Source organism: Nematolebias whitei, chromosome 13, assembly GCF_014905685.2.
Source record: "Nematolebias whitei isolate Nwh7 chromosome 13, NemWhi1, whole genome shotgun sequence".
Taxonomy (NCBI): Eukaryota; Metazoa; Chordata; class Actinopteri; order Cyprinodontiformes; family Rivulidae; genus Nematolebias; species Nematolebias whitei.
In genome coordinates this window covers 19,968,800-19,991,295 of record NC_056510.1, presented here as the reverse complement: position 1 = coordinate 19,991,295, position 22,496 = coordinate 19,968,800, and the positions used below count along the sequence as shown (strand labels likewise).

The 22,496-nt window shown below is 38.0% G+C and overlaps 1 protein-coding gene across 1 annotated transcript in view; it reads left to right on the top strand.

Annotated features, from left to right (window-relative positions):
• The first annotated feature begins 3,495 nt into the window (after positions 1–3,495).
• The window catches only part of csrnp3 (cysteine-serine-rich nuclear protein 3), a 28,788-nt gene continuing 9,787 nt past the window's right edge, over positions 3,496–22,496 (top strand). The window contains exons 1-2 of the mRNA XM_037686947.1: positions 3,496–3,738; positions 5,666–5,706. The gene's annotated coding sequence lies outside the window, so the exon portion shown is untranslated. The remainder of the gene's footprint in view (positions 3,739–5,665; positions 5,707–22,496) is intronic.

Below are 22,496 nucleotides of genomic sequence, written 5' to 3'. Positions count from 1 at the left end.
AAGCTTTTTCTGTTGCTGCTCCCAGACTGTGGAACGATCTCCCTCTTCCCATCAGACGAGCCCCTTCACTGTCCAGTTTTAAAACTCTTTTAAAAACACATTTTTACTCCCTGGCTTTTAGCACACACTGAATTTGATCTGTACTGTTTTTATTATTTTTTATTGATCTTAATGTTTTAACAACTGTTTTATGTGCTTAAATGTTCTTGGTTTTATATGTACAGCACTTTGTGGCAGCTGTGGTTGTTTTAAAGGGCTTTATAAATAAAGTATTATTATATTATTATCATTATAAGTGGCTGATTTTCCTTTAGTAACTGTGTCAGTGTTTGTTGAAACAGTTCAGGATCTCGTGCTTTTTTGACACACATTTTTGGGTGATTTACAAGAAAGTTACAATTACAAAAATAATATAGGCAAACTAAACAGGTCATTTTTGAGAAATTAAACAGTTCAGTATGTAGAATATTTTTTGACAAAGGGTTAAATGCAGTCAAACAGCTGTTCTCACAAATATTCTCCTCTGTAGTTGCATTTAAATGCATTGAAGCAACATAGACCAAACGGGAAAAGGACATCTTAAAGAAAACATGGGGAAATTTTAGCAATGATTAAATTAAAATGACACTAAACAAACTAACAAACAAAGCAGTGTTTGATCTTTTAAAATGACCTTACAGTTCATGTTGCTGTTGTTCTTTCGGCTGCTCCTTTCTGCAGGGGTCACCAGGGCGAGTGAACTAGCACACTGTGGCTCTGACCATGAAGCTATACCAAAATGTTGCAAAACAAATCAAGATGTTTCAAAAATGTAGAGTGAAATGAAATATTCCTCACATGTCAGCCCGGTTAATCTGCTGTTAACTTGCTCAAAATGAAACTAAATGCAGTCATAAAAATAAATAAAAGTACCTCACACAAACAAACCAGCTAAATTAGAGGTAAAACACGGAGGAGGAAACCCATTCATGTGGGACTGGCCTGGTTAATTAAGAACTGCATGAATATTTTGAAATCCGATCATTTTATTGTTATACTGTTAATAAAAATCACTATCTACAAGGACTATCATAAATAATTTTATATTTACGTTTGATTTATGGTTATTTAAAGCCTTAAAAATATACTTTTGCATGTTAATTAGTTTAACTTTAATTATTATACTTCTAAGGCAAAAGTATTATTACTATATTCTATGAGATTACAAAAAAAGTAAAATATATGCTTTACAATATCCAATGGAGTTTTAAGCCATAAAATCTACAAACCTGATTTTTATGGAAGAGCAGACATCAGTTCTTGCTTTAAAAACAAATAAGACTAAAGTTCTCTGGTCTGATGAGACTGATTGTTTTAATTGGTCAGCAGATGTTTGTAATCTGACATGAAACAGGAGGCTGAGTTTGTGTTCATGCCTGTATGTGCAACCAGTCATCAATTCACACTAGGGCTCTTTAGCATCATCTGCTGTTTGCTGTGTGAAAGACGGAACACAAGAACAGTTCCACTAAATAATTCAGGTATCTGTGGAAGAGGGGGATTAAATTGGATAAAGGGCTGACAGAAGAGATGAGAAGAGATTTCTGTGATGGGTGAAAGTACAAGCTTTATTTATAGTTAGGACAATAAACCTTTTTCATTGTTAACACTACTGACAGTAAAAAAATATATGTTTAGTGAAATTGTTGACGTGTAAATTAAATTGTATTTAGCTTTTCAGTTTGGGCCCTTGGCATCATAAAGCCTGGATTATTGTCACTAGGACCAGAAGACTTCAACATGGTCCTGTTTGCTGTTCTTCTCTTTAATCTGACAGCAAATACAGGAAACATCCACACTATTTAAAATTTCATAAAAGTCCTAGAATTTAGAGCCTTTTCAAAATGTGGTCAGTACTATAATTTGCGGTATAGCAGATTGCCACTGTGTTAACATTGAGGATTATTGAAGTTTTTGGTGGGTGTCAGATTAGAAGCCAAGCATCTTTTCCTCTTAGAAAGTGAAAGTATTTGCTTTGATTTGGTTTTGTTTCCAGGGAACAGGCTTAAAATCAAATGCTAAACAAATAACCATTGTTTTAAAATAAGAATGAATTTTAGTTCACTGTCAAAAAGCTAGCCTTGTTAAATTTCAACGGCGCGTGCAAATACACAAAATGCGCACAAGGTGGCGCTCCCATTCAAATAAGCAACACAGAAAGACAGCCTTATTTATTTATTTATTTATTTATTTAGGAGCATGTGATTCTGGCTATGGAGTAATTAAATGATACATTTAATTATTATGTATTTATTTATTTAATTTTGTCACAGTCCAACCTACACATCAGGCCTCCAGTTGATATAAAATGATTATTGCAATCGCCACAAGCGCACACATGTAAAAACTCCCCATCAACCAGCTACATTTATTTTGAAGTTATAGTTATTGGTTGCGTATTGACCATTTATTGCAGCTTTAGTTTATTTGTATAAGTTTAAGAAGATAATACTAAACACACTTTTTTTTTAGAAATCTCAGTTTATGCTGTGATTTAATCTGAACACGCTATTCTCATTGTATAAATGTTAACCTGACTCTTGTTTATAATTTATGGTATTATATTAACATAAGAAAGTGGGGCTGCGGTAGCTCGGTGGTCATGCCACAGTCTCATAATCCTGAGAGTTCAAGCCCAACGATTGACAATTGTGTCATGTGAAGTTCACCCTCTGAGGGTTGGGAGAAGTCGTTAAAACAATATCAACACTAGACAAAGGTCTTCAGAATATTTATTTTAAATGTTCTTACACACAGACCCGTTTGAGCTAAATTAAATTTATGTATTTATTTATTCTTTTTTTTTTCATAAAATGCTGGGAACTTTAGCAGTTATAGTGAATCTGTTTCATCTTATGTTGTTAGTCTTTATTGATCATTGCTATAAGATGTGCTTTTGGCCAGTCACCCTTGCAAAAGGGAACTTATTGGTTTTGTATATGCTTAAATAAAAAATAATGAAAAATGAAATAAACAATAAATAAATAAACACAAGGAAAATCTGGCCACAAGATGGCAGTGGGTTTTTCCCAACCTTTTCTTTCTGTCATTCTCCTTCCATTTTTGAACATTATTATTATTATTGTTGTTATTGCCTGGTGGACACATCTGGATTTCTTCCTAAATCAGCAGTTAAAAAACAAACAAAAAAAAAAAGCCAAGATGCTCAGATTATAAAATGTTTAACATTCATATTTGGTTTTGTTTATTTATTTATTTATAGTTGGGTCAACTGAGGTTGCTCCTAAAATTACATCTTGGAAGTTCTCGTGCTTCAAGAGAAAAACAACAACACAGATTTTGACTTATTCATAAAAACTCCCTGGAAAGGAGCGTGTGTGACGCACACGCTTGCTAAGCCCCTCCTCCTCGCCGCTGCTGCGGCTGATCTCTGATTGGACGGAGGAGGTCACGTGGTCAGTGAAACCGTCAGCGTGATGCTGCACCATTGTTCCCTGAGCAGCCGGAAGCTGCGCTCCTGAAGCTCCGCTGAATGCGACAGCTGCGCCGGGTGCTCCGGTTTCTCTTGGACCGCTTGGGGGGGAACCAGCACCGGGTTGTTTGGCGCTCTGGCGCAGGTGGAGGATTTACTCAGAGGGAAACCAGAACTTGATGGTTAAAGAGGAAAAAAGCTGTGAAGTCCACTTTGTCCTGCGTGGAGCGTCAGCCTGGAACTAGATGAGAATAAAGAAATGAATGGTGAGTCTGAGCAGGCCTGTTTGCACAATGGTTAAAAATTAAACAACATAAAATAAAATGAGATGCTCATGTTTGCTTGTTACATTTTATTTTTCAAAAAAGGTTCGATATTTTTTACAGTTTTTTTTTTGTTTGTTTGTTTGTTTTGTGTTGTATGCTTTGTGCTGCTGTCCATCAGGCCAACTACTCCACCTGACACTTTAATGTGCAACATCTGTAACAACTACTGATCTTAAAATCCAAAGGTTTAAATTATTATTTTTAGTTAGTTAATCAAAGAGCCAGTGATGCATTTCAGAGCTCCTTATTGTTCAGGCTACTTGAATTCAAGAAGGCTGATATAAAAGCAGCTGTGGTGTTATGAGACCACAGGGAGAAGAGAGTCTGGTTTCAGGCAGGGCGAACCAGGGGAGAGGACCCTGGGGGATACCACCAGCTCCCCTTTACCCTCTCTGTTGTCCAAGAAAGGGAACTCGCAGGATAAACATGAAGTTCTGTCCATCATTCGTATGTCCGTGCTGAAAAAGGAAAGGTTTCTCTGACAGAGCTGTTGTGATATCTGTAACGTTACACTATGATTTAGTTCACTTCTAGGTTTTTATTTGTCCATATATTTCTTGCAGTATAACTAATCTGCATACTTTATGCTATTTTTAGCCGTTCATATATCAAAACTTTAGCTCTTTTTTTAGAGATAGGCTCTATGAGTTTTGACTTTTGTAACTTTTATACTTTTCAAAATATTAACTTTGTTTACACAGAAGTACAGTAACATTTCAAGTCCTTCAAGAACATAAATTCACTTTTAGCTAGCCTTTTTTTCTGTTTTCAGTTTTTAGCTATACTCTTCTGCTACTTTTACCTTCCAGATGGCCTTTTAGTTCATATCAAGGTTTTAAAACATTTAGGTAAGCCTTTTGATACAGTAAACTACTTTTGCTACTTTTTTTAGCCACTCTTTGGCTTTCTACCAAAGTAAGGTCAGGTCCTCTGCATGGACAGATTCTTCTTGTTGAAACGTTTTGGCTTTAATCCAGAAGACTTCTTCAGTCTGAGAAGCTGCAACAAACACAATCTTATAAATAGCACCTTCTCATAGTGGATCAACCAGTTTGCTGCTGACAGCCAAAACTAGTTCTTCACATGATAAAGAAGGAAACCGTCCATCTTTAAAGGTGGAGGCCTCCATGTTCAACTCTTCCAATGCTGTTATTGCTCAGCTCTCTCTGTGAATAGCAAGTGGCCATCAGGACAGTAACCATCAGTCGTTAGGCTAATGGTCCTTATCATGCTGCTAGTTTTGGCTGTCACCAGCAAACTGGTTGATCCATCATGAGAAGGTGCTATTTATAAGACTGAGTTTGTTGCAGCTCCTCAAAATGAAGAAGTTTTTTGGATAAAAGATGAAACGTTTCAACAAGAACAATCCGTTCAGAGGACCTGAATTAACTTTGTTAGGTTTTTGTATCTAGATTACTGAGCATGCATCAGGACACTCTTTGGCTTCTTTTTGCTACCCCTTTGCTACTCTTCACTTTTAGCTTCCATTCGGCTACTTTTAGCCCTTTGCTTCTATCAGCATTTAGTTAAGCTTTTATCACTTTTAGTTTCTAGTTAGTGTTTTTTGCAACACTTAGCTAGGGATTTGCTCTTTGTAGCTTTTAGCTAGTGTTCTGCTTTTTTTTATTTTTTTTTCAGCTTCTTCAGCCGAACTGAGCAGTCATCCAGCACACAGCATTCACACGGCATTTTAGCAAGACCTGTATATATTTGCCATGGCATTTTTTGCTCTCAGATGCTACAACAAACGGAATTTGTCTTTTCAGAAATCATGTTTTCCATAATTGCTTTAAATATTTTTAAAAATAGATTTACACTTGCTGAAAGGATTTACACTGTTTGTATTTGTCTTCTTTGTTCTTCCCAGAACAGAAGTGGGCCGTAGCAGTGTAACACATTCAGCTGAAGGTAAGATCAGACCTTGGTTTATCTGTTTGAATGTATTTATATTACCGGTGTGGAGAACTCATTGATATTTTGAATTCATAGCTGCAAGATAAATGGTGTTCAGAGCAGAGAGCTGTTGCTAAGATGCCATAAAGAACCCCCTGATAACAGAACATGATGAGATGTTGGATCAGATGTTTAGTCAGTAAAGATGTATCTGATAAAAAGATGTTCTCTTTGTTGACTCTGCTGTCATAATTGGTTAGTCCTTTATCTGTATTTTTTTATTCCTTTCTATTACTTTCAACCCATTTCAAGATGACTGCCACAGCTAATTAGTATTAGCCAACACATAAATGTCTTTAACTCAGTCAGTTTTATATATATTTTAAAAACAATTCCCTTGGCAATAGTTGAGATTCATTTACAACACATAATGTTGTATCATATGGTTGTACAAGATTGAGAATAATAGCTATAACTTTGTTTTTCCCATCATGGGGTGTCCCCTGGGGGGTGTATCTAGAATGTGAGCAATGGCCACCTCTAAAAGAAATTGGTGGCCCCCTAACTGGTCCCCTTTGGCCAGCCAGTTTTATCTTGAGTCCTAAACTTTTTATTGGTGCATTGTTACTTTCTTCTAGCTGTTTAGGATTAATAGAGCCACATAAGCATAAAAACAAACCTTGCTTTTGATCAATTATGATTTAAAAATATGATTATATTTCATCTAAAATTTAAAATAAAGCTTAAAATCTTGTCTAGCTGAACAAGGACAAGCAGTCTAAAACCAATGGCTTCAACATCAGGAGGCAGGGTCTCAAGAAAATTGAATAGTTTTCATTTGATATTATTTCTATCTTACCATGTGATTCTTGACCTGCCATTGTGTATCTGTTCCTCTCAAACCCAGCCGGTCGAAGCAGATGGCCACTTGTCCTGTGTCTGGTTCTGCTAAAGGTTTCTTCCTCATGAGGGAGTTTTTCCTTTCCACTGTCGCCTTCATGTTTGCTCAAGATGAGATTTCTGTGATGGAGTTAAATTCAAACCAGTCTGCTCCTCAGATCAAGTCTTCCATCCATCCATCCATCCATTATCTTTTACCCGCTTCTTCCATTTTGGGTCACGGGGGTCACCGGTGCCCATGTCCAGCAATCACGTGTGAGGGGCGGGGGGACACCCTGGACAGGTCACAAGTCCATCACAGGGCCACACAGAGACAAACAAGACAAACAACCGTTCACTCTCTCACTCACACCTTGGGGCAATTTAGAGTTACCAGTCAGTCTAACATGCATGTTTTTGGTCTGTGGGAGGAAACTGAAGTACTCAGAGAAAACCCACGCATGCACGGAGAGAACATGCAAACCACCCAGAAAGGCCCCTGGACTGGGATTTGAACCGGCAACCTTCTCGCTGAGAGGCAGCAGCTCTAACATTTGCGCCACCGTGCTGCCCAGATAAAGTCTTAAATTATTATTTTTATATATGAATGTTTCTGTTCAGTGCCCTGAGATGAGTTCTGTTGTGACTTGGTGCTATATTAATAAACTGAATTGAATTAAAACTGAATATATGAGAGGACAAGCTTCAGTAAGTTGAGTAGTTCCTAATAGCCATGCTTTTCTCAGTAAATGTTATCAACAGTAAGTAACAAAATAAAACTTAAGTGGGCAAATGCATATTAGAAGGTAGTTATTTAATTATTGCTTCGTTGTAATTGTCAAATAACCAAACTGAAATTCTGTTTTGGCTTTTAGTTATGGTGTGCCACCCCAGCATTTTCAATGGCCCCCACATGGCCACCCCATTAAAAAATAATTCTGGATGTGCCCCTGCTCCCATCATAAGATGATCTCAGTTTAAGATTCTGGTATGAAAGGCAGCAGGCAAGATATGTTCCTTCAAGGAATAGGTCTTTAAATTAAACAAGTATCAAGACAAAACAAATAAATAAAAATCCTGCTAACCCTCAAAGGCATTATACAAAGATCATATTTTTCTTGCTGCTTTTTCAATTCTTCTTGTGAACTTTACAAGTTATTGGCACATTATTATTCAGCAACATGACCTTTTGCCTTGATGCTCCACCAGCATCTTGTAGAAATAAGCAATGCAGCGTGCAACCACACACCCACTACATGGTCTATTGCTCTGGATTGTGTGTTTTAGGGGAGTGGGCTCTCTCTGCTTCTAACTGTTTGAATTCCCTTCTCAGCCCATCTGTTTCCTCAGACTATCACCACCCAGTCCTCTACTGGGAGCAGAATTTAATTAGTACATGTGGCATAGAGTTGCAGGACACTGAAACATGAAGATGTATTTAAACATAAAAAACAAAGAAAAGCTGTTCCATTAAGCTGCAGGCTTAAGTGAAGAAGTGAGAGAATCACGCCGGTGTTCCACACGTTAGCACAGATGACTCAAGCTTGATAAAAGTAAATGTAGTCCATTAAATATTCACAGGAAAGGTGTCATGGCTTAGCTGCAGCGCCGAGGAGAGTCTCACATCGAGAGGCTAATGTGGGTGAGTCGTCGGCGCACAAAGGTTCACACGCATGGATGAATCCTTGTTGGTTTCCTTCTAAGAGGGAACAATATTTTGGGGTCCTATAGTTTGATTTAGAGGTTCAGAGAGATTCATCAGAAGGTTGAAGGTCTAATTTTAAGTTGCACAGATGCACGGGGGGTTCTAGTTAATGCCAATGAAAAGGATGCTTTTTTGTTTGCCTTTTTTTTAGATATAGATATTACAAAAGATTTTGCATCTATCCAGAACAATTTTGCATCTATCCAGAACAATAGAAACTTTTTTTTTTTTTTTTTTTGTAAAGTCTCTCATTCTTTACTAACATTACAATAAAAACAGAAAAAAAAAATCAAACATTCCTGAAAGTAATTCATGTCGCTCGCTGCCTTGAATCAAACGTTTACGGTGACGATTTTCTGCTAGTGCTTAAAATACATCTTGGGGAAGACTCTCAGCTGCTACCACATTAAGGTTTAGATCAATGTCCATAAAATTATTCAAGTTAAAGCACTTTTTGTGATTTCTAAGTTCACTTGGCTGTGGTGGCCATCTTGCATTGAGCTGACTCCTAAAATTAATCAGTTGTAGGTCCTCTGTGAGTTTCATTATAATCTGTCCAGCAGTTCATGAGATATTTTGCTAACAGACAAACAGGCAATCAATACATAATTGCCCACTGCTGTACAAGAAGGACTGTGATCAAGGAGAAATAAACTAGTGTCACTGACCAGGTTGCTCATTTTAATGTACAAAAAAAAAAAACTCTTAAATGAGATGAGAATTAAATTATGGTCCTTTTTAAAAAAAATAATAATAATTCTCTCTTTCAGTTTCCGCATCATTAAATGTCATTGCTCATTTTAATTGACTCCCCTTTTTTTTCCACACGCTAAGCGTAAGTCGCAGCGCTGATGAAGTCGACAGTCAGTAGGAGTTGAGTGTGAACTAATATCAACCTTTCAGATTACACGGGAGCTTTGTGCGGCTCTGCAGGGTTCTTGTTTCCAATTTAGAAGCTTGTGATGTGACTCTTTTTGTGTGTTTGGCTCCTTCCCGGCTGAGTTGTGCCAGACTTCCACAGTCCAGGATTGAGCTCTTTTGAGATGTTGCCATGACACCTATTTGGACTGTTTGGTCTGTGGCCAAGGTTTTTTAAAAAAGGACACATTTTGCTTGCTTAATGAATTTTATTTTCCATTTCATGCTAAAACTTCCTATAAAAGCTTTACATATAAAGTTCAGGTAAAATATCAGACCAGTAAAGTGAAGAAATTGTGCACTTTTTAACATGAATTATAAAATACAGTATGTAGTCTGCTGTCATTTGGACTGAATGTATTTTGTTGAAGAGATTATGTATCGCAGGAGAGTTAAACATGAAAATAAACGCAACAGCTGAAAACAGCTGAATCAGAATGTTTTCATCAATGTTTCAAAATCTGAACAAGTGACATCTTTCAAAGCTTTTGTTCTCTGCCAACATAGTCCTATATGTCTCAGCATCAAAAGAATACATTTTCTTTTAACCATGTTTTTTACTAACAAAACCATGGATTTGTTGATTATCTAAAGGTCACAGTTATTTCAGAAAAGAAAATCCTGCCACAAAATGGGCCACAGGTCGCTGCTGCTGCCTCTTAAGTGCACTTTCAAATAACCAAATAAAATCTGAGCTATGCAAACCTGACACATTTGCATACTTTTGAAACTTGTAAGATTTGAGACTTTGAAAGCAGCAGTGATTTATCAGTTAGATTATAAGTTAGGTCAAACTCAAGATTTAAGCAATTTCTCTAAACCGATGTTTTCCCAAAAGCTATCTATGACAGGTTAAGTACTACCGTAATTTTTTCTGTATGAGTCACAGTTTTTTGCATAAATTAGCATGCCTGCAACTTACACAGTGAAGTGATGCATTTGTTTTTTCCCCCCATATTTATACCACAATTTTTGGCTGAAATCTGACGATTTCATTCATTTCATGGAAAATATTGAACACTACCATTTTCAGCCACTAGAGGGCCCTTGACTAATATGGCAAGCCAAGTATTTCATTAATGGCAAAAGTGGCTATTAATGAAACACTTGGCTTGCCATACCAAGTCACCTTCTTCTCGCTCCGGAACTCCTGGAGCAAACGTCAAATCATCTGCATTTCGCCGCGCTGCCCAGGTGAAATGCAGCTGATTTAACCATTAAAGTGAATTTATTAAGGAAAAGTTCAACTGCGACACACCTTTACTATACTTTTGAGTAAACAAATAATTGTTTCTAGGTGTTTATCTTGTTAAATTTCAAAGAAATACACAGCAAGTCCTCCCTCTGTGCACTCCCGCAGCCAGGAATAGGCTTTGAAATGCAGCTGATTTGACCAGTAAAGTGCATTTATTTAGGAAAAGTTAAACTGAGACATAACTTTGCTATAATTTAGAGCAAACAAATAATTGTTTTTATGTGTTAATCTTGTTAAATTCTTATTAAAGTCCTCCCATGCATGCTCCCGCGGCCGCCATTTGGGAGTCAATCGATATTTGGCACACCGGCCCACATTTCTGGGTTGTCAGCAGTGACGCATAATAAATGAGACTATATGGCGAAGCAACGTATTTATGTTTTTTTCCACTTTCTTAGACATATTTGGACTGATGCGACATGTACGGCGGCAAGTACGATAGTTGTTTATAATAACCCCTCTTTAAAAAGAGCTGAATCATAGGTTCAAAAATTGTTCCAACAAAATGTTAAAATTATTTAAAGATACAATTTCACATATTTCCCAGAGAGAACTCTGAGTCACTTCTCAGTCTCTTTATGTAACATATTAGCAGCATCTATTTTGAATAAATCTTAAAATATTTTAATGAAATTTAAAATATCATCAGCTAGGGATGCACGATATTGGATTTTTGGCCGATATCCGATATGCCGATATACCGATATGTTAAAACTTATTTGGCCGATAACCGATACTAATGCCAATATTTTTTTCCTACACCTACTTGCAGAGACTACATAGATTTATCTGCTGTGGAATTAAAATACTACATTATTCTGCATGGTCTTTGTCAACTTGACCTACTACCAAATGCAGATGGCAAAAAGGGGCTGAAAATGATGTAACACTTCAACTTGGATTATGTTTAATGTCAAATTTATTCATGACATTTACTCTAACACAATGACAACACACAAATTTGTGCAAATTTGTAAATTTTCACAAATCTAAACTCAACGGCACGTATGACGTCATAACGTTGCGCTGGCAGTAGGCATCTTTGTCACCGGGTTGCCATACAAAAACAGATATATAAACAGCACCTTTTATACTGATGAGTTATTTTTGATGGACTGGCCGATGTCCGATATTTAACTTAATCGATAATATCAGCCGATACGATTCCATGCCGATATTATGGTGCATCCCTACCCTCAGCTGTTTTCACATCAGAAACTATTATGTCTTTTGTGTGGTTTTATTCTTATCACTCTAAATCACAATAACTTCATTCAATTCTGTCCCATTTTCCTGTTTTTTTAAGATAACAGTGTGAATATTTTGCATATTTAAAACTATTCAAGTTGTCGACATGATACTGAATATTTATAAATGATAAGACTTGTCTGCAGAATATGAACTCCACATCCCACAGCTTCCCTCAGAATGTGCGAAAGATAAAAGCAGCCTGTCTTTATGAAATGCGTTGGCAGCTCTGTTTCTGCCAGCGAGTCGGCTTTTGCTAACTTTCAGGTAGCATGGGAAAATATAGTCATAAATAAATTACCGAGTTATGAATAATTTAGGTGTGCATTGTGATTGACACGAGGGGCGAGAGGGGCTGATTATGCCTCAGCAGCGTGAGACTTGAATTAGAGCGAATCAAAACATCAGTCTGAATGCCGAGCGTCTGCCTTCTTGGCTTGTATGCTGTTGTGGATTTTGATCAGTGCGTGTAACAACAAAGACAGCTGAGATGTTAGGAGGGAGCGCAGCTTAAAGATTAGGCCTCCGTTTAGGCATCTGTCATTAAAACAGTGCTGACGTCGTTTGGTGTGAAAGATTTTAAGGAAACCCACAAAGCAGGAGGTGAAAAGTTCAGAAGCTCTTCAACAAGTTCGAATGCAGGTGTATCAAAAGACTGGTGGCCATTAATGTGAGTGAAAACGAAGCATCTTTAAAGCACCGGTCATGTTCTCTCTCTCCACCTATGTGCTTCATCAGAAGCTGCTCTTCCTTTTATTGTTTCAAGAGGAGGAAGAGCAGATCAATGACTCTCAGCGCTGTAGCTGCAGAGAAGAGGCTGCAGCAAGCTTCACCAGGCTGCAGCTCATATGTGTGCTGAGTGCTGAACAGGAGGGGGGCTGCACTCTACCCCCCCACCCTTCTCACTTCACCACCACCCCCTCCCCCTTTTTCATGTGCGTGGAGCAGATCTGTCTGCAGCCTCAGGCAAGTGCAAGTTAACAAATGTACAAAGCGCATTTTGAAAGTCTCATTTGCATAAACCTGCGAATGTTGCAACGTTTCCTTCAATGGATTCCATTGTTTAATTGAAGAATCCCCCCCCCCCCCCCCCATGTGCAGATAGTTGTGTAAGTACAAGACTGCATCTGACAGTTGTTTATTTGGATCATTTGTTAGTTTGACCAGAACTGTTTACTTGCTGCCCTGAGCCGAATGTAACAGACCAGCTAGAAATTTATTTGCACATAGATTTTATTTTATTTCTATTTTTTTTTTGTTGTTGTTGTTGTTGCTCTTACCTTTTTAGAGAATGTTTTTCTCAGAAATAGTATTATTTGATTTAAACACCTATTGCCTTTTTTTCTGTATTTGGTTAATATGTGTAAAGGCATGGATTAAGACATAACTACACCTTTTCTACAAAGCAGTGTGATGGAGTACATTTGTGATTCGTGCTGTTTTATCTTTATTGTTATTATTATTATTATTATTATTATTATTGTATGTGTGTTCTGTCAGTGGCCGCATCCTCCTCTGACATCATCTGTAGCTGTTTAATCATCCAGTCTGCAGCCCTTCCCCAGGGGAGTTCAGCTGAGACCCAAGTCTCTCTCTCTTTCTTTCTTCCCCCATCTCCGTCGCTTCTTTATTTCTCGTTGCCGTTTATGACCGAGTGTGACACCCGTGATGGATGAGTCCAGCGCACAACCTCCGAGTAGCTGCACAGACGAGGAGCTTTGGTGGTAGCACGCCTTTCTTTTTTTGTGTGTGTGTGCTCCCATCGCTCGGCTTTGTTATTTAATGCACCCTTACTTATTCTGATCGAGTCTGCTGCTGTGAAAAAGAAATCAGGTTTAAAAAAAAAAAAAAGTTTTAAAAAATCAATAAGAAGGATCTTTAGAGCCATCTGGGAAGTATAATTGTGTACTGCATCACTCTGGAAACGCCATGTGACTGGCCATACTGAAAGATGCAGGCGTAAGCAGACAGAACAAAGAAGATAATATTTCTACAGATTATATCAATCTAATCCTTACTACCCCCTCAAAGGCACAGGTAGTCTCTTTAAGAAGAGTGGTCCTCATTCAGGAGTTACATTTTCTTGTTATTCCTATAGTTAGTGTGTACTGTACTGTTTTTTTTTTTTTTTTTTTTGGCTTTCAAGGAGCCAGTCTTGGTTATTTTCTAAAGTGGTCCTAAGCAATAGTCCTTCCTCAAAGCTTCACGAACCTCTGTTTTTGGCTTTTATCTCTTCAATTTTGAGATGCATCATAAGACACTTTGTTATTAGCAGCCTGTTGTGAAAAACACATAATTTGTTCCAATTTTGTTCCAGTGGAGTCTACAAAAAATGGCAAAGCGAAAGCTCTTCAAAAGCTCTTCAAAAAGCATAAAGCAGTAGTAGTTTTGTACCACCAACGTAAACTTACAAAGAGTAATCAAATAAAATCTTGGGACGATTTTTCCATAAAAGAAATCAAAGAAACTGGACTAGTGAAGGACGGACAAAGAAAAGGAAGGCTCAAAAAATATCGATAACGCATAGAAAACACTTCTAAAGTCATGCCTTTAAAAGATGAAAGGAAAAACCTGACAAAGACTTGAAGTGAGACCTGAGGGATTCACCTGGCCTTTAGCAGAAGCTCGGAAAAGGACGGTGTTTTTAAAGGTAAACGGAGAGGAAATGCTCAGGAATGCCAAGATCAGGACTGAAAGTGAGTGACATCTGGTCTTATTGGAGGATGAATTTAAATGTGAAATATCTGCATGAAAAGAAAAGTGTCCAGATGACCTGACTGAAAAGTGTTGGATTGTATACCTGGATTATTGAGCATGGACTTTTTTTGGTTTCAAAGCCATCAATGCACCAGTAAATAAAAGAAATGAGTAGAAGATTAAATCAATTTCAATGTATTTCCTAAAGACTAAATGAAAAAAATGGGAGCATTACAGGAGTGGGACAGGACAGGATTTTTATTTTTTTTTTACTCTGGCCCAGGACTGGGACAGGACAAGATTTCTTCTGTGGGAGTGGGATGGGACAGGAGTGAAAATCCACTCCTGTGTCATCTTCTATTGCACACAGGTGCTAAATCATTTAAAATAATTTATTTAAAATTAAAAAAATCCATGCCGATCGTGCATCCATCAATCAGCCATTTGTGTGTCATGTCCAATCTTACTTTGAAAAACCGTGATAGAGCAAGTCCGCGAAAAACGAACCACAAAGGACTACTCTACTCCAGTTTCCTCCCACAGACTAAACACATGCATGTTCAGCTGATTGGTAACTAAATCGTCCCTAGGTGTGGGTGAGTGAGAGAATTGTCTCGTTTGTCTCTATGTGTCCCTGTGATGGACTGGAGACCTGTCCAGGGTGTCCCCCGCCTCTCGCACAGTGATGGCTGGATATGGGCACCAGTGACCCCCCGTGACCCGAAAAGGAAGAAGCAGGTAAAGATAATGGGTGGATGGTTTCTGGCTTTCAGTTCAATGCAAGTCCAGCTTACTAAATGCTTGTCATCTTCCACTATTTACTTTGGTACGCTGCTTATTCTATTTGTTTAATGTTCTTCATTTACCCGAGTGAAGCCTCAAGGAACAGTAGTGATGGTCACAAGCACGATAGAAAAGACTTTTTATTATGAGAACTTGCATCATAATGTTCTGTAAAGCTCAAATAGTGTAGACTAGCTGCACAGAGACTTGGTTTAAATTGCTTCTAGTCAGCTGTTTTGTGACCATAAAGGCATCAAAGCAACAGAGATGACCAAGTCGTGCATGCCCAGTTAGCAGCTATTGGAGGAAAGAATGAGTCTTACCTTGAATGATGTTTCCAGTTCAGCTTAAAATATCCATTGACTAAGCTTGTTTATTAAAGATGGCGGCCTGAAGGTATATGAACAGATTTATACAGTTTGTTAGCCTCCAAAACAACGAGCAGATTAAAACCATTTATCATAGATTTTAAGCTCCTTCTTAAATATTCCTGTCTGAAGTTGTTCTGTTTATTGCTGTTGCAGAAGTGTTTTAACACACTTTCTCATAATTCAAGAACCTGCTGTCTAGCGTGCAGAAAAAAAATGCTGCTTAAATAAAACTTCTAACAGATAAATGCAGATGGTTGCTGGTCTGAAACATTCAAATGTGTTTTAACGCAATGCCAAATAGGAAGTAAATCGGCAACGATCCAAGAGGAGAAATTATTAACAGTTTGAAACAATTATTCTCAAGAGGAACAATTTTTAAACTGTCTGTAATTTTTATACTTGTCTTAACAAATTCACACAAAGGTGCATGGTGCTCAGAGAAAAAAAAAATTCAACGCTACATTTCAGACTTTGCATTTTAGCAGTTAATGTTAAGTTGAAAAAATATCAGTAAAGGTTTCCAGGAAAAATTACTTTCTTTAAAACTAAACTCATCAAGTCTGCTTGAATTTGTTGTTGCATCTAAACAAACATGGGACCTTTTTAATGTTATTTGGCAGACTGAAATTAAAATTTTTGGTCAGTCATATGCCATGTTGTTTTGTTTTGTTTTGTTTTCCTAGAAAAAAATTCAAAATTCAAAACATATCTAGCATAGCAGCATGAACACTTAAAACCAAGAGTCAAGCACGGTGGTGGAACATTGATGATTTGGTTTGTATTGCAGAACTTGGGCAACCAATTATTAAGTTAATCAAAAATGCTTAAATCAAAGTATCAGGGGTTCTCCAACTTTTTGGTTTCAGGGACCCCTTACAGCAGAGAAAAAGTTTCAAGGACCCCCTCATAACCCTCATGCTTATTAAATAATTTTCTTTAATTTGTCTTTTTAATGCAATGGAAATATTTGTGTAACATACATACTTAAGACCTGTTCTTTAATAGTGTTAATACAATTTTTATACATTTAAACATGGGGTATTTTTCACTCAAGACACACTAAATTAACAAAAATAATAATTTCAACTTCCAAAAATGACAATTTTGAGAAAATTAACAGCATCAAAAACCACTTTAAACTTTACCTATTCACATAATGAACATAAATGTATTACCACTTCAAATTATTACAGAAAACTCTTTACATAAAACCGAACAGAATCATAACAGCAGTTGTCATACCAAGTAACAGGGCTTAATTATAAACTGATCGATACCGTAGTGCAAATAGCAGATGGGGTGGTGGTCTGGGGGTCCTTCCTTCTGATAGAGGAAACTTGGAGCAAACTGGGTCATGCAACAGCACAAACACGCAAAGCACATGAGCAGAATGCCTGAAAAAGGAAGAATCTATGGGTTACAGCGGCTCAGTCTAAGTGCAGACATGTGATATCGTGGAGTATGGTACGGTTAAAATCCATTTTAGAACAGGAAGAGGATGTGCTTTTCTTTATTTTTCCGTGACTCAGTGCGGTAGATTAAAAAAATGCCGTCTGGGCTTTATGATATTTGAACACACTGTCAGATTGCTGTAGTCGGTGTTGAGCTGGAAAAGGACTGTAATGAAGGTGATAAACAAGGTGGGTGCAGTGATTCAGTGCTATTTCACTCCACTTCCCTTCCCTGCTGCTAAGTTTTCTGAAAATGTTGCATTACACTTCAACACATGCACACCCTGGCACTGTTTCACCAACATTATTCAAAAGTTTGGGCAACACTGATTCCTTTATTCACTCACATAAAAAAAAGCCTCTGTCTGAAGATGTCATGTTTTGTAATTTACTCTGTATTTCTTACATGGTCCCGATTACACTGTGGCTTCACACATGAAATTAGATCGTTTCTAATCCTTTTTGTTTATTTTTGCCTGCTGTCTCCAGTTTTCTTCTTTCAGATGAAAGAGCTTCTTGAAGTCGGTGCAAATATAGGTCACCGTCGCTTGTGCAGTGGTGTAACAAATGCCATCTCTCCAGCTCCTGTGTTGCAGTTTTATGTAATAGCACAGCATACATGTCCAAAGCTCATCAGAAATCCTTAAGAGTGCAGATAAGGTTTTTTTCAAAAGGAATATTGGCAAGGAGTCTAAAGAAAATAAGGACAAAAATCTAAGAAAATGCATTATCATAGGACTGTGTCATTATAGTTACAGGAAAATAATCAAACTTTCAATAACAATGAAATTAAAATGATGTTTCAGATTATTTGAGGTGAGTCAATATCTTACCTGTTACAGATAGATCTGTAATTGCTCTGCTGCCATTTTAAAACACCTCTAATTGTAAACATTTCATGATGTGAATGCTATTTTATAAACGTTTACATCTCCATCAGTTTAACATTACTGTTTCTCCAGTGGAAACATTAAGATTATTGTGGCGCTCAGACTAGCCATTAGCTCATCAGCTGTATCAAAAATAAACTCGGCTTCATTTAATTGAGGTCGTTCAAGGAGCTATCCTCATCTGCTAAGGTCAAGGTTTTCTTTATTGTCATTCGCATCTCATGTGATACATGTGGTGGAATGAAATTGTGTACACAGGGTCCCAGTTACATCCAACAAAAGTATAAATAGATATTGCATAGATTATTATATTCTATTAGATATATTAGATAAGATATTAATTGTGCTAAATAAAGCATTAAATAGTTTCTGTAATTAATGAAGTATTATTTTTACCTATATTGTTCTTGTCACATGCATTTATCTATCAAATTAGAAACGTTTGGAATAACAGACAGAGATGGACTTTTTAAGCATCTAAATTATGTATTTAAGTTCTTGTTTGGTATGTACAGTAAAGGATCACTGGAAACCAGTTTAACGAAAAAGCTAGATCTTTTATCACCCATCCCAAGGATAGAATATAAACATGGCTGTTGATGTAGTTTTATTACTTATTTATTTATCATTTAAAACGTCCTATATTTAGTATTACATTGAAACTTTATGCTCCACTCCTGCCAGGTACACAATAAGCACAACTGTTATGAATCATTATTGCTCACCATCTCATCTATCTTCATGACTAATCCATTAGCATTGATTTTTTTTTTTTTTTTAAGAATCTTTTAGAGGGACACGTATTCGCTGTAAAATGATGATAAAAGTGCAGTGATGATCATATCATAATGAACTATTCGTGCCATTCAGTAGCTACACAATACACCGAACACAGATTGTTGTTTTGTAACAGTGACGTGTTCAGATTGTGTCAGAGTTGCATAAAGAAAACTATATAAAAATCTCAAGGCTTTATTTGTTTCATCTTACCTCTATATAAATGATTTCCATAACGGTCTGTAGGTTTGTGTCCATCTGCTTTTATTGCTGCTTTTGTGTTCCAATGTTTACTTGTTCCATGGTCATTCGGAGTTGGATGCTGTAAGCTTTAAAGGCTCAGTGAGCTCTGTCAGAGTACAGACTGTACCCTTCCTCTGGTTTTCTATGTGCAAAACCACATATAATAAAGAACTAATGCACTGGTCAGACCTTCAACCTTCAACTACTAAATCCCTTTTATGTTACGATAAGTGAGATAACACTGTACTCAATAAAAATACTGTACACCTCAGGAGCTTTCCTTTAATGCAACAACCTGAAAAAGCAATAACAAATAATGACATTAACATAAAATCGTTTGCAAATTGATGCCAAGCTGTAGGGAAGCGTACTGCACGTAGCTGTGTTTGAAGTGTATGAAGGTCTTCGGAGGCACTTGATGCTAGTTCTAATGTGACTCACCAGCTCAGTGACGTAGAAAGGATTACAAGACAGAGGTGGTTTGAAGAAGTGCACTGCTCTGAAACTGAGGGTGCTTGACAGAGTACACAGCATAACAAGGGTTAAAGGAAATTATTGCTCTGTTAAAGACATTCTTAAAAAAAGATGTTGGTAAAATCACTTATTTGGCATTTAGAAACTGCCTTTTTCACAATGGATCACATAAAACAAAATCTTACAACACAAGATGAAGTTGAATTCTGCTTTATATCACATTTTTTCCGAGTATATTGTATGAAATACTTCTCTTTTCTTCTGCTGCACTGTAAAGTGGGCTGTCTTTGTGCTAACATATTGCCATTTGTTTGTAATGTCTGTATTAGCTCTCAGAAGAAAAGAAAAAAAAAAGAGTTGAGCTTAAAGCGCTCCTAAGAGGAAGTGCCGGACCTTTTATGTTGATTATGATCCTGCTAGGACGAGGTTGAGGCTCTCTGACTGCACAGGCTGAGGCCCCTTTCACTCTTCAGCAGCACAACTTCCTGGCATCAGGAGCGCACGCAGTTCAGTGCAGACAAATCTTATTTCCTGAGGTGGTTTATCTTGACAATTTACTTCTCAAACTCTGCCAGCATCCTTGTGGAAAATCTTGCACCGCACGGCTGTTTGCATTAGGATGACGGCTGTCAGCTTTGCTAAAGTTCCCTCAAGAACGACGCGTAGCGTTTTGTTGTTTAATTTGAAACAGGTTTGGGGAGTCATTTGCATTCGGATACTGTTTTTTCCGTGGTTTCGGTGGTTCTTGGCATCAGATGTTTCGTCATTCCTTTTTCGTTGCTACACACTCACCCTTTCATTCCCCTCGTCTATGCTTTTCTAATAGAACCCTTTGCCCCATTTTCCCACTGCCCTGCATCTCCCACATTCCTCTCCTCATCAGTTTCCTTAACATTTTGTCTTTCCACCCCCATGTACCCTTCCCTCCTCCCCTCCCTCCTCATGTTGGTAAAAATATCTGCAGACAGCAGTAGCAGAAGCTCGACTGACTCTCTCTCGCGCGCTCTCAGACATCCCACCCATGTGATCTCACAGGCTGCCTCTGCTCTGCTCTGCTCCAGTCAGGCTCCTGCCTTTCAGCCGGTTGCAGCTAATGAGCCTTTGTGCGGCCAAAGATAGAAAGAGAAGGAGTGTGCAACACTGTGACAGAGAGGGAGTTCAAGTGAGAAAGGCTGTCGTCTCGCAACAATAAAGCATATGTTACTGGCAGAGCTGGAACATCTCCTGTCTCCCCTCACTCTCCTGCCCGCTTCTGTGTCATGGCTGCGGAGCTCAGGGGTCGCTGCAAATCAGTGGACTGAAACAAACAAACAAACAAAAAGAGAGAATCTCTTCATTCATCATGTTTCATCGTTTTTGAAGAGCCACATTTGTGGCTGTGCGGCTGTGCGGCTGTGAGGAGGAGAGGTGAAAGGAGTCACACTCTGCCAGTGGATACAGGTCAGTTCCTGGGAGGGTTACCACACACACACACACACACACACACACACACACACACACACACACACACAGAAGTGCAGTGTGGTCACAGTAGGATTGATGTGTCATGACTCGCTCCACATGCCATAGATGTTGGCATCACTTGCGATGGACATTTTTGAACCATTTATGGTCAGTTTATAGTCCTAGTTGTAACTTTGTGTATAATGAGCAGATTGTCATTGTGTGTGTTGTAGAACTGTGAATACTGTTCTTGAGGGATAAGAAGTTGATGTCTGCAATTCCTGTGTTCACTCAGAGGCTAACACAGGGAGGGGCTTTCCAAGCTGGCTTTTTGCTGCATTATTTTCTCTGAGATTTTCTCCCTTTTACAACAGTGTGTGTGCACTGAGCCACGATTAGTGGAAAGGCAACAGTGAAGACAAAGAAAGAGCTGTTGGAGAGGAGCAACAATCTCTGCTTTTTATTTAGCCCTCGATGAAAGACTGTGGTATATGTTCTGCTCGTTCAACATCAAGGTTTTAACTTTTTATTCGGGCACAACAAAATGCAAATGAAGCCTTAATTTGAGGAGGAATCAAATGTATGAACATAATTTCATACAACGTCAGTTTTATTTATTAGGATCCCCATGCACAGTATGTAACACTGGAAGCTCGGCCATATGGGGAAGCACTATTTGTGAGAGTACATTAGAATCTCCATGGAAACCACTTTTGATATCAAAGCCTAGTGCAGCATCAGCTAAGGGCTAAGCATACGGATGTGCTTTCAACAATGGGATCTAATTAGGACCTTGGCTAGGAAATGGACAAAAATTGCACAGGTTATCTCTGGTGGAAATTTCCACTTCTGCTCACCAACAAATGAAGTGGATTGTGAACAAAATCCATTTTTCATGTGAGATCAGCAGCTTCTCTTAGTCTAAATGTTAAATCTCATAAAATAGACTTATGTAAAGTACTCCTTCTTTAGTTAATCTTATTCCCATCATGCTCATTCAGCACAGAGCTTTAGTTTCTTGACTTCCATAAAAGGCAGTTTCCTCCTTTTCTGGACATTTCTTATCCAAACTATGATGAATTATTTTTGATAAGAAATCTATTGTGAGGTTATCCTGACCGACTTCCCTCTCAATCACGTTTCCTCATATTGAAGATGCTTCACATTCCTTAGTTGTAGGTAAATGTGTTGACTCTGGAACTTCTCCAAATGCTGGCGGCGCCACGTGACTGCACAGAACAAACACAGCCTCCAGGGAACAATGACCCTCTTGCTGGCATTGCAAGTCCTCTCTGGCTTGTGCACATCTCTCTCAGGCAGCATTTGCATCTGTAATGACTTGATAGCGTAGCCCAGATGAAACGCCGAGGCTGTCTGTGAATGAAACTCCCCCACAAGCTGCTCTGGCAGATAGACAGCGTGGGACTGGCTGAAGACGCATGCTGTCTCTACTGATTCCACGTTCTGAGAGGAAAAATCAGTGAAGGAGAAGCTGCCAATCATTGCATTCCTTGTCGTGCCACTGCAGCACTGTTATGTTTTTTTTTTCTTTTTAATGTGACATGATGTTCCAAATTATTCTATAAAATCAAAGAACACACGCATATACAGTTTATTAGATTAAAAAGCTTTATTTTCCACATTATTGAAACTAATCATGTGTTAAAGTCT